The sequence below is a fragment of the Bombina bombina genome, chromosome 2 (assembly GCF_027579735.1).
Source record: "Bombina bombina isolate aBomBom1 chromosome 2, aBomBom1.pri, whole genome shotgun sequence".
In the NCBI taxonomy this organism is placed as follows: Eukaryota; Metazoa; Chordata; class Amphibia; order Anura; family Bombinatoridae; genus Bombina; species Bombina bombina.
The window spans coordinates 1,116,469,567-1,116,481,476 of NC_069500.1; positions in this window are offsets into that span (position 1 = coordinate 1,116,469,567).

Below are 11,910 nucleotides of genomic sequence, written 5' to 3' on the forward strand. Positions count from 1 at the left end.
CTTGCCTCCAAAGTACAGAATCCTGCAATGGTTAAACAGCGAGTGGAAACATTAAAAAACAGGCAGAAACAGTACTATGATCGTGGGTCTAAATTTCTAAAACCTTGTGAGCTTGGCAATAGGGTAAGGATGCAAAATTTAGAAGGAAGGTGGAAACCTGCAGTGGTAACCAAAGTAACAAGTGCACCACGCTCATACATTGTCCGCACCGAGAATGGCAAAGATTACCGGCGCAACAGAGTACATCTGCGTCATAACAGAGGTACGAATACAGGAGTTACAAATATTCCAGATGCAGTGCTTCATGTACCACCAAGGATGTCACATAGTGATATAAATGAGACTCTAAGCTCAACTGATGCTTCACATGTGGACATACAGGAGGGACAATTACTGAGTACAACACCAACCGCACAACTCTCTGATCACAGCTCCAATGTGATTCTTCCTAGCACAACAGAAACAGCACAAGTTGAACCACCCAGTAGATTCTCAAGATATGGACGGAGAATCAAGCCAAAGTATTGGGAAGACTATGACACTACATAACTGTGTGCTTTGTTTGTTTGTTTTTGTGCTTGTTTTTTTTTTGTTTATTTTTTACATTTATATTCCTTTATATCCAATATATATTGTTTTATTTTTTATTTATTTTTAAGAAGGGAGATGTAATGAATATATCATAATGGTTTGTTCCAGTTGTTGCTGTTTATATTTGCTGCAGTTCATATATGCTAACACTAGGGACAAGCATGAGGTATAACATTGAAATGGGTGTGTTATCTTCAGTTAATAAAAAGTTTTTGAAGTTGAACAATGGTGCCTTAATGAGTTCTGTGCATAAACCACAGAAGTGCCATACGCACGGCTATTGATAATAAGAAAAGTGACCAGCCTGTAGCAAGGCATTTCATGGAAATGGGCCACTCCGTGGCAGATCTGAGGTTCAAATTGATTGACCACGTACCGCCATTAAGCCATGGCGGTGACTGGGGTAAGCTGCTATTATGAAAAGAGGCAGAATGGATTTACAAATTGAACACAGTCCACCCCTGCGGTCTTAACATGGGTATTGATTGGCATTGCTTCCTGTGAGAATTTGACAACTGGCTTAGCATCCGACCTCTGGATATATACAGGTGTCTTCATATACACTGTAGAACTTTCTATCTGGGAGTCGCTGCAACTGTATAACCTGGACTCTTTGCATATTTTTGCTTATTTTTGCATCTGTTTAGGCCTGCATATTTCTACATCTATTTAGGCCATATGTATCTGTTCTCTGATTGAGATCTTGGCTATATGGGACCCTCTGCCCCTAGATGTGAGATTTATGTATGCATTTATGTATTGATGTGTTGGGATAGACATTTCTTTACACTCATATTCCCCGCTAGGTTGCTGCTTATATACAGTGGGGCAAAAAAGTGTTTAGTCAGCCACCAATTGTGCAAGTTCTCCCACTTAAGAAGACGAGAGAGGCCTGTAATTTTCATCATAGGTATACCTCAACTATGAGTGACAAAATGTGGAAACAAATCCAGACAATCACATTGTCTGATTTGGAAAGAATTTATTTGCAAATTATGGTGGAAAATAAGTATTTGGTCAATATCAAAAGTTCATCTCAATACTTTGTTATATATCCTTTGTTGGCAATGACAGAGGTCAAACATTCTCTGTAAGTCTTCACAAGGTTGTCACACACTGTTGCTGGTATGTTGGCCCATTCTTGCATGCAGATCTCCTCTAGAGCAGTGATGTTTTGGGGCTGTCGCTGGGCAACACGGACCTTCAACTCCCTCCAAAGGTTTTCTATGGGGTTGAGATCTGGTGTAACATTATACCCCTTTAAGGGGCGGTTTCCTCAGGTGCATATAAATTACACTGGATACATCACACCAATGCTTGGTATTGATGTATCCAGCCTGGATTAACTTCCTGTGAGCTAATCCCTTTTGCACCTGTGAAGCTAGTTTCTCTCCTGTGGATTCTGGGGAAATTTGACTGCTACTCTCTCCTGTTCTGTAGTGGACTTTCAGTTCCAGCTGACTACCGGGTGACGTCACTCCCACGAGCCACATCCACTGTGTCTCTCACACGCTGCTCTCAACCTCTGCTGCAGCGTCTCTGCCTTGTGCTCTCTCTCCCACAAGCCTCATCAGCTGTGTCTCACACACCCTGCTTCCAGCAGCTGCTGCCGCGTCTCTGCTTAGTGCTCTCTCTCCCAAGCAAAGGATTGTGCCTCTCTGACTGTGAGCTTTTTCTTCAATATTCCTCTGCTTGTTACTTAAATCTCGGTAAGCTGAGTATTTATTTTTTCCAGTTCATATTTTCTAAGCTTTAACTGCTTATTTTGTTTATTCATTGCAATGAAGGTATTTGTTATTTTTAAAGTCATGTCTGATTAAATTTGAACTACCATATGTTGCCAGGGGTAAATAGTTCTACATATTTTCAAGACAACTGACTAGTATATTAAAATCATAATAAAATATATGTAAAACCCTAAGCCATGAGTTATTACATATATTTAAAAATGAAACACTCACTCAAGTTTTTATTTGGTAACCATACTTTTAATATATTGGAAAATCTATTCATGACTTATGCTCACAATAGACTTGTTGAAAGCAGTGTTACTAATGAACTTTCACACACCTGTTACAGAATACCAAGCCAAACTTATCCAGCTGACTTAACTACGATGATGAATCCAGGTGACATAAACGCTCACTTCCAGGAATTATCCAACAAAGTTGACCTTTTAAGTCAGGGACTTAGAGAACTTCAGGTAGAAAACCTGACACTTAGGAATATTATTAAAGAAGGGTTAAGTGCAGCTAAACCCCCTGACACTAACACTCCTGACCCCCCAATTCCACCTCCTGAAAAATTCTCTGGGGATAGGAAATCATTTAGGCAGTTTCATAATGCCTGTAAATTATTTCTCACACTTAAGCCAAAAACATTTCCTAATGACCGTATAAAAGTACTAACTGTCATTTCTTTCCTAAGAGGTGAGCCCAGACAATGGGCAGATTTATTCTTAGAAAATAACGACCCTATTCTAAATTCAATTGATGATTTCTTCAAGGCCATGTCAGATTTATATGAGGACCCCAACAGGCAACTCACAGCAGATTTTAAGTTGCGTAACTTAAAGCAACATAAGAGGCCTGTTGAGGAATATATCTCTGAATTTAAGATTTGGCAAAGGGATTCCCAATGGAATCAGGTTTCCCTAAAAAATCAATTTAGAATAGGGTTGTCTGAAAATATTAAGGATGAGCTTGCTAGACTAGATCTCCCAGAAACACTTGACTCACTTATGTCTTTAACTATAAAAATAGATAGAAGAATTAGGGAAAGGAAACAGGAAAGATATTCCCCAGACTCCTATACCAAGGTTACCACCCCTAAAGCTTATACACCCTCCCATAAGAGTCAGGATGAAGCCATGGAGATAGGGTTCATTAGAGGACCCCTGTCCCCTGAGGAAAAGTCACGCAGAAAAGAACTGGGACTTTGCCTCTATTGTGCCGCAAAGGAGCATTCTGTTTCTGACTGTCCTTCTTTAAAGATACAAAGATCAGGTAAGACAAATTTTACCTCAGATCATTTACTATCTTTAACAGCACAAAATCCTGCATATTTCATTATTACTATCTCTTTACAGTGGGGACAAAACCGACACAGTCTTAAGGCCGTTTTGGATTCGGGAGCCTACGCTAGTTATATAGATATAAAAGTTGTACAAGAAAATAAAATACCCATTATTGCAAAGAAAAAACCTGTTTCTGTACAATTAATTGATGGAAGACAATTAGAGTCAGGACCCATCACACACCAAACAATTCCCTTATTAGTCACTACTCATGACATACACCAAGAGTTCATTTCTTTTGACGTTATTCCTTCACCCATTTTTCCTGTTGTATTAGGTCTACACTGGTTGAATAAACATCAGCCCCTCGTACATTGGTCAGAAAAAACACTTGAATTTAATTCACAATATTGTACCACCACATGTTACCCTATACAACCTCTTCTATCTGTCTTGGAAACTAACATCCCTCCTGTTTATTCAGATTTAAAACAAGTATTTGACAAACAGGAGGCAGAAACCTTGCCACCCCATCGGGAGTATGATTGCCCCATAGATCTAATCCCTGGGTTAAAAGTTCCATATGGACACATATTCCCACTTTCTAAACCTGAGCTTGATACGTTAAAAGAATATATCAATGAGAATCTCAGGAAGGGATTCATTAGACCCTCCACCTCCCCTGCAGGGGCAGGAATATTTTTCGTAACCAATAAAGATAAAACCATACGGCCAATCGTTGACTACCGCAAATTGAATAAAATAACAAAAAAAGATCGTTATCCTCTTCCACTCATCCCTGAATTAATCGAAAGATTACATGGCTCATCCATTTACACTAAGCTTGATCTAAGAGGAGCTTATAATTTAATAAGAGTGCGTTCTGGGGATGAGTGGTTGACTGCTTTCCGTACTAGGTACGGGTTATATGAATATACCGTAATGCCCTTTGGATTGTGCAATGCACCCGCCACATTCCAGAGGTTCATCAACGATGTGTTCCGTGATCTCCTTGACACTTTTCTAGTTATCTACTTGGATGACATCCTTATATTTTCAGATAATGAAAAAGAACATATAAAACATGTTAGGATAGTCCTCTCAAGACTGTTAGCTCATCACCTGTATGTGAAACCTGAAAAGTGTACCTTTCATTCCCCTGAAATCACTTTCCTTGGGTATCATATATCATCTAAAGGGATATATATGGAGAAAACAAAGATCCAAACCATTCTTGATTGGCCTATACCAAAAACCAGAAAACATATACAAAAGTTTTTGGGATTTTCTAACTTCTATAGAAAATTTATTAAAAACTTTTCAGCAATAGTTAAACCCCTAACTAACTTGACAAAAGCCAATGTTCCTTTTGAATGGAACAAAGACGCAAATCACTCCTTCAATGTTCTAAAAAATTCCTTTACTACAGCACCTATTCTAGCATACCCTGATCCACAAAAACAGTACATACTAGAGGTTGATGCCTCATTCTATGCTATAGGAGCTGTATTGTCCCAAAAGAATCCCAAAACAAATAGGACACACCCTGTAGCATATTATTCAAGAGTGTTAACAACCTCTGAAATAAACTACCATATCGGTGAAAAAGAGCTCTTGGCTGTTAAAAGCTCTCTTGAAACTTGGAGACACCTTTTAGAAGGTACAATAGAGCCTATAATTATTTTCACTGATCATCGCAACTTAGAGTACCTAAAAACATCTCGCACATTAACATCTAGACAAGTGAGGTGGAGTTTATTTTTCTCAAGATTTAATTACATCATAACCTATAGATCAGCTTTGAAGAATACCAAGGCCGACATACTTTCTAGGCTTCCTTCTCCTCCTCCTAAGATTCAGATGTGTAAACCCCTAGTTCCATTAGATAACATAGTGGGGACTTTAGCCATCTCAACCACTGAATTAAAAGAGAAGCAACTAACTGATACTTCTAAAGTGCTATACAACTTAACACAAGGAGAGAATGGGTTATACTACCATGACACAAAACTCTATGTACCCCCTTCACTAAGGGAACAAGTTCTCTCCTCTTGTCATGAATCTCCCCTTTCAGGTCACCCTGGTATGAACAAAACTTATGACTTAGTTACAAGATCCTACTGGTGGCCCCACATAAACACAGAAATAAGAAACTACATTAAATCATGTTCAGTTTGCACAACCTGTAAAACAGATAGGAATAAACCCACAGGGTTTCTTCTCTCCCTACCAGTTCCAGACAGACCGTGGAAAGACATTGCTATAGATTATATTGTTGATCTACCTGTATCTGAAAAGAATAACACAATAATCGTTATCGTTGATCTCTTCACTAAAATGGCACACTTTGTGCCTTATTATAAGTTACCAACTGCCCTGGAAACTGTAAATATCCTTATAAAACATGTCATCTGCCTACACGGCTTACCGAACACTATAACATCTGACAGAGGTTCACAATTTACCTCTAAGGTTTGGAAACAATTATGTTCATCCCTTAACATTGAACAACGGCTTTCTACCGCATTCCATCCCCAAACCAATGGACAAACGGAGCGTACAAACCATTGGTTGGAGGAATATATAAGATGTTACACCAACCAACAACAAAACAACTGGACAAAATTACTTCCTCTAGCAGAATTCGCACATAATAATACTTACCATTCAACGATAAAAGCTACTCCTTTCTTTGCTAATTATGGCTACCATCCGAGCTTTCACCTACACCCCGAAGTCACCACTGACTGCCCAGTCATTGATGATCTTACTAACACTATGCTCGAAACATTCTCTCAACTTTATGACACTATCAAAATTGCCCAACAGAGGCAGAAGAAATACTACGACCTCAGGCATCGTCCTCCTCCTTCATATGTTCTTGGAGATCTTGTTTGGCTCTCTACGAGGAACTTACGGATCTCCGTGCCCAGCAAGAAGTTTCATAAACTTTTTATTGGTCCTTTCCCCATCATTAAAATAGTAAATGAGAATGCTGTTACTCTCCAATTGCCCCCCTCTCTTAAAGTACACCCCACGTTTCACGTCTCACTCCTCAAACCCTACAGTTCACTTCGGAATCCTTTGGACCCTTCTGTTCCTGTGTTGCCTATAGCTCCGGATGTGGAATATGAGGTTGCTGCCATCCTTGACTCCAGGAAGGTTTCTGGTCGTCTTCAGTACCTGGTACATTGGAAGGGGTACCCTTCTGAGGAGGATTCTTGGGAACCTTCTGTTAATCTCTCCGCTCCCAGGTTGGTCTCTCTTTTCCACAGAAGATTCCCGGATCGTCCCAGACCTTGACCCACGGAGTGGTTGCTCTTAAGGGGGGGGTCCTGTAACATTATACCCCTTTAAGGGGCGGTTTCCTCAGGTGCATATAAATTACACTGGATACATCACACCAATGCTTGGTATTGATGTATCCAGCCTGGATTAACTTCCTGTGAGCTAATCCCTTTTGCACCTGTGAAGCTAGTTTCTCTCCTGTGGATTCTGGGGAAATTTGCCTGCTACTCTCTCCTGTTCTGTAGTGGACTTTCAGTTCCAGCTGACTACCGGGTGACGTCACTCCCACGAGCCACATCCACTGTGTCTCTCACACGCTGCTCTCAACCTCTGCTGCAGCGTCTCTGCCTTGTGCTCTCTCTCCCACAAGCCTCATCAGCTGTGTCTCACACACCCTGCTTCCAGCAGCTGCTGCCGCGTCTCTGCTTAGTGCTCTCTCTCCCAAGCAAAGGATTGTGCCTCTCTGACTGTGAGCTTTTTCTTCAATATTCCTCTGCTTGTTACTTAAATCTCGGTAAGCTGAGTATTTATTTTTTCCAGTTCATATTTTCTAAGCTTTAACTGCTTATTTTGTTTATTCATTGCAATGAAGGTATTTGTTATTTTTAAAGTCATGTCTGATTAAATTTGAACTACCATATGTTGCCAGGGGTAAATAGTTCTACATATTTTCAAGACAACTGACTAGTATATTAAAATCATAATAAAATATATGTAAAACCCTAAGCCATGAGTTATTACATATATTTAAAAATGAAACACTCACTCAAGTTTTTATTTGGTAACCATACTTTTAATATATTGGAAAATCTATTCATGACTTATGCTCACAATAGACTTGTTGAAAGCAGTGTTACTAATGAACTTTCACACACCTGTTACATCTGGAGACTGGCTAGGCCACTCCAGGACCTTGAAATGCTTCTTAGGAAGCCACTCCTTCGTTGCCTGGGTGGTGTGTTTGGGATTATTGTCATGCTAAAAGACCCAGCCACGTTTCATCTTCAATGCCCTTGCTGATGGAAAGAGGTTTGCACTCAAAATCTCACAATACATGGCCCCATTCATTCTTTCATGTACACGGATCAGTCGTCCTGTTCCCTTTGCAGAGAAACAGCCCCAAAGCATGATGTTGCCACCCCCATGATTCACAGTAGGTATGGTGTTCTTTGGCTGCAACTCAGCATTCTCTCTCCTCCAAACACGACGAGTTGTGTTTCTACCAAACAGTTCTACTTTGGTTCCATCTGACCATATGACATTCTCCCAATCCACTTCTGGATCATCCAAATGCTCTCTAGCATACTTCAGACGGGCCCGGACATGTACTGGCTTAAGCAGGGGGACACGTCTGGCACTGCAGGATCTGAGTCCCTGGCGGCGTAGTGTGTTACTTAGGGTAGCCTTTGATACGTTGGTCCCAGCTCTCTGCAGGTCATTCACTAGGTCCCCCCATGTGGTTCTGGGGTGTTTGCTCACCGTTCTTGTGATCATTTTGACCCCACGGGGTGAGATTTTGCGTGGAGCCCCAGATCGAGTGGTCTTGTATGTCTTCCATTTTCTAATTATTGCTCCCACAGTTGATTTCTTCACACCAAGCTGCTCCTATTGCAGATTCAGTCTTTTCAGCCTGGTGCAGGTCTACAATTTTGTTTCTGGTGTCCTTCGACAGCTCTTTGGTCTTCACCATAGTGGAGTTTGGAGTGTGACTGTTTGAGGTTGTGGACATGTGTCTTTTATACTGATAACAAGTTCAAACAGGTGCCATTAATACAGGTAATGAGTTGAGGACAGAGGAGCCTCTAAAAGAAGAAGATACAGGGCTTGCTTGTTTGTAGGTGACCAAATACTTATTTTCCACCATAATATGCAAATAAATTCTTTCCAAATCAGACAAGTGATTGTCTGGATTTGTTTCCACATTTTGTCTCTCATAGTTGAGGTATACCTATGATGAAAATTACAGGCCTCTCTCATCTTCTTATGTGGGAGAACTTGCACAATTGGTGGCTGACTAAATACTTTTTTGCCCCACTGTATATATAAATATATATATTTATTTTTTTAGTTATGTGTTTATTTATCTAAAAGTTATATCCTTTGACCTATGGCCACTTCAGAGTTGCTTAAATCCATATACATTCCTTATAATAATTCAACTCATTTGGTATTCCCTAACTCAAATTTTACTGTTGCCACCGCTATTTAACAAATGGTTTATATGTAGGTCTTTAAATACCTTTGTACCTACCTTTGGACCTTGAGCCACATTGGTTACCTGTGAACGATTATGTGACTATTTAATTAATTGCCTACACATAACGGACGTGTGTAACCTTATTAGGGCTACTGTCTGTGACTATGGGGGCTTGCCCCCCTTGTGACCGATCTCATGGTCCCTGAGCTCTGCTCTGTCTATTCCCGGTACCTGTCAGGTGACATTAATCTCATTTACACATAAGGGCTGGCTTATCTCGTCCTATCCCGTTGTTTTTCTGTCCCCTTGTGTGGGCGGTATTTACCGGGAGCGATAAGTTTATACACTAACATCTTAATTCCTTAGGAGTGGGGCTTGTTTTAGTCCGGTCTTATATACTTATTTACTTCGCTATTATTTATCTAAGCGCATCCACTTATCGGATTAATATAGCCTCAGTATGAACACTCCACATTTGTTAGACCCTAACGTGTTAGCTTGCACTACCGTTTAGTCTTTTTACCATATAGATTTAGGGCTGTTATTGACTAATCACATGGGGGCTTGTCCATCTTGACCTATCCCTGTGGCTCCTAGGTTCCCCTATGCTGGCAGAGGTTATAGAGAGATATGCATGCGCAGTGTTGTTTAATTTCTCTGCAGCAGGGCTCGTCTGACACGCTGAGCTGGGATCATACTGGAGTGGGTCAAGTCCTCCTGGAGAGTTAACTGCTATTAAACACTTATGCAATTATAAGTGTATAAATGTGTTTGTTACATTTACACTTGTATATCTTTGTATATATGTAGATATTGTGATACTATGCACTAATGGTATCTCCTTTTGTAATTTATGTAATTGCGTACAGTCTCTGGTATACAATGAATTTGGGCACTTAGTACTAGTCTGGCAATGCATATGAATATGTATCCATTTATTGATTCATTTGATACAATGGCCTCTATTTATCAAAGCGTCTACTGAAAATACGGCAGAAATCCGTGTTGTACTCGTCGCGAGATTGCATCGCCGTGGTTATCAAAGTCTCAAGAATTCAAGTTTTGTGACGTAACATACAATCCGGCGCTCTCAATTCGCCGATCGCTGCGACTAGAAAACCTCTGGAAATGTTGCGGAATTCTGTGCATTCGCCGTGTTCTTCAACACAATTAGAAGCTTTCTGAAAGTTATCAAAAATTGACCACTTACGCTCGAGTCTTATCCAACGCAGCGTACCTAGCTTTCAGTCCGCTGCCTTAGAGGTCGCGGATGCTATAGTAGTCAATGGGAATCGGAAAACAGAAATCTTATGTTCGATGCTGCTAGAGTGAAGCATATCACCTAATAAAACTCAATGGAAAGCATTAAATATGTATACCTTATTATAAATACCATTCCCTTCCTGTAATTCAAAGTTTGTAAAAAGAAAAGCATATTCACACAAAGGATAGCAAGAGAATGAAAACACTGCACAGCAATTAAGTAGATTTAAAAAAAAATATTCACACAAAGGATAACAAGAGAATGAAAACACTGCACAGCAATTAAGGATAATTTAAAAAAATATATATTCACACAAAAGATAGCAAGAGAATGAAAACACTGCACAGCAATTAAGGAGATTTAAAAAAAAAAAAAAAAAAAAGGTTTTAAAAAAAAAAGTTTTTTAAAAAAGAGTTTACATTTTTTATGGTTAATAAATCTATATTTAATCTTAATTATTGTGTCGCTGTATTTATTTAAATATTAATTTCAAGTGACATGAAAAAAATATAGAGAGAAATATGTATAAATAGCATAAAATTTGGTAAATTTCTATATTTATTATACATTTGGTTTCTAAAATTCTTTTAAATACAATTTAAAGACGATAATATGCAGATAAACTTTATAGCTGCTGATTGATGAATGCACATAGATACATTGAGGCACATTTATTGAGGGACCGTGTTTCTGGCAAGTATTAGGAATCAACAGAAACACAAGTTAGGGAGCAGCGGTCTAAAGACTGCTGCTCAATAACCCTGTCCTCCTGCTCTGATGAGGCGGACAGGAATCTCAACAATTCAAAACGCACGAGTACGATCGGGTTGATTGACACCCCCTGCTGGTGGCCAATTGTCGTCAAGTCTGCAGGGGGCGGCGTTGCACCACAAGAGCTGCTGGTGCAATGCTGAATACGGAGAGCATATTGCTCTCCGCATTCAGCGAGGTCTGTCGGACCTGATCCGCACTGTCGGGTCAGGTCCGGCAGATATTTGTTAAATCGGACTCATTATATGATTGGCTTTCACATGTGCATTGCTATTTCAATTAGAAAAGGTTATCTGAGGATTAAAGTGAAAATGAATATCAATTTTATTGTTCATGCTTCAGATAGAGCGTACAATTTAAATCAACTTTGTAAGATAGTCACATTCTCAAATTGTCATCAGTCTATTTGTATCTGTATTTTAAATCAAACATTTCAATTTATGAATTTTGACCATTTTTAATCAGAACATGAGTTGACCTTGCTGATTGAACATCACCAATGAAATAGTGATTTCCATGGGGGGTTCAATTGAATTTATCTTGCTCCTCAGCCTAGATTCCTTCTTTTTAAAATAAAGATAACCAAAGAACTAATTAATATGGTTAATAGTAGTAATTTTGAAAATGATTTTAAATTGAATGTTCAATCATAATTCTGAAAATACATAAATGTGCTTAGTGTTCCTTTAGTAAAAGTTAAAGGTTTGTATTGTCGCTTGAAATTATATTCTATGATATTGGTGTCCCATTAATTAATAAAAAATATATATGAAATTTTAAAAA